A 2,161-nucleotide genomic window follows, 5' to 3' on the forward strand; every position below is an offset into this window, starting at 1 on the left:
AAATGAAGAATGTTCCAGAATGGGGGGACGGGTTTGAGAAAACCTCGTGATATTTCATGAAATAACGCGAGATTTCGAAAAGCACTCCTACATGGAGTGAAATTTTTTTCCCACTCAAATGTAAAACCATTTGTTTTATTTTATTAAGCGTCTTACAATTTTAAGTCACATCTGTTCTTTGTGTTTCACTTATATTAATATATTTTATATGTATATTTTGTTATTAATTAAATATACATATGCTGCCTCTGGCATAATTTATTATCAGTTATTTCATCTTAATTCATGTTTATACTTACACATGACTAATAATTATACTTAACTAAGATCGTTAAACTCAGTTGCCTGTTCATGCAACTTCCCATATGTTACCCATATGGTGCCCATAGAACATAGCCCATCTGGGCTGGCTCAAGTGGGTCCTACTTGGCTAACCCAGGTGGGTCCCAGATTGGATGCCCATTGTAAGCCCATCCCCACTTGGAACCCCCATAGCCCATGTGGGGCCCACATACTGGTGTTTACTGGGCTGCTACCTTAGATTGTAATTCCATTCCATAAAAACAAGGAAAGTGATATTAGTCTGCACATCTTCCCTGTTGGCAAGTAAAAAAAAAGAGGCAAAATGCTCATGGACAATGTCAACTAAATGCATCGAGAAAGGAGCAGAGAATACAGCAGACGCTCATTTGGAAGTTCTCTAAGAGTCACAAATGCTGTAAGAATGAAAAAAGAATGACTAAAACCAAATGCCATACAGACCATTTTCTCCCAGGAGGAGTCCAAAGGCCCCCTGAGACTGAATCAAAAACGGTTTTAGAAATGTGAAAGACTGGAAATATTAGATGCTCTCAAGCTGGCAGGAAACAATCCATTCTGAAAGTCAACCAACGGTCACGAGCCTGGTCATGGAGAAAGTGACAACCTGCCAGTAAGCCCAGGAGTCTGTATATTGACAGATGCAGCTACAGCAACCAGTGTTTGAACCCGTGTTTAAGAACAGTGTTTACGTAATATAGATAAAAAAGGCAAGGGGAATTATATGATGGTGGCAGATGCTAATCTGTGAAATTACTGTTCATCCCCATGCTAAGGTGATTGATCTTGATCCTGAATAAGTATAAAGTGCGTGTATCATTTAATAAGGTCCACAATAACTGAAGGGCATCTCAGTGGTTTCACAAGGATAGTCAAATGCTTGTGTGTGGGAAATATGATGTGTGTGTGTGTGTCTATGGTTGTGTGTGGGTTTTATTCTCAGATATTCAGCTGATATCGGTTGACTCATGTCTACTAACTACTCTAGGCCGAGGCATTCCTCATTGTTCTGTCAGTGGTATGGTTTACATTACCTCCCTTTCACACAATAAGCAGATTCTACTTCCAACTTGCGTTCTGCATGTCTTAGATTTTTAGAAATATTATCTTCATTCCTTCCCCTCTTTCGTGTCTAGCCAGCCCTCATTAGTTTCGGCTGATGTGGATCGCTTCACCTGTATCACATCACTAATCACCCTTGTGTGTATAGTCCACTCTTTCTATGTTTCTTTGCCAGTTTGTCTGTTTGTGGTCTTTGAGTTTTCCTGGGGTTTGCGATTTCCTGCTTTTGGATTCCTATGCTACTTTTTTAAATTTGGTGTTGGTTGGTCTTTGCATTAATCCTTTTTTTCATTTAGACTACTTCCACATCCTGTGTTTGAAAAATCTGGAAAAGCAGACGTCTTCCATGCAGAAAGCATGGGAGCTGACATTTCTTTATTGTATTTATATTTTTTTTTGTTTTTAGTTCCTTTTGTTACTATGTACAAATGTCTTTCCATCTGGGTATCTGATGCAATTTTCCATTTTAGTTTCTACACACATAAGCTGGTCATGAATTGGCAGGCACAGCATACTGGGTGTAAATGAACCTTGGGGCTCTGCTGGGTCTCACCTCCCACTTCTTAATGATAGTTTGCTGAATTGTTCAGTATACATTACACAGAAGAATAAAAATTTATAGGCATATCAGTAACAGCCAAGAAACACACTTAGTGCAAAAATAGTGCAAACATATATATGTTAACTTAAATTTGTAATTGTGTTTTTGAAATGTGGAGTAGGAATTAAGTGTTTTAAAGTCTCTGAGCTGCATAATGGGAAATGAGTGTTCACATCTGCA

The sequence above is a fragment of the Rhamphochromis longiceps genome, linkage group LG16 (assembly GCF_057381845.1).
Source record: "Rhamphochromis longiceps isolate RC_006_pf linkage group LG16, R_longiceps_female_GT1.1, whole genome shotgun sequence".
NCBI classification, from domain to species: Eukaryota; Metazoa; Chordata; class Actinopteri; order Cichliformes; family Cichlidae; genus Rhamphochromis; species Rhamphochromis longiceps.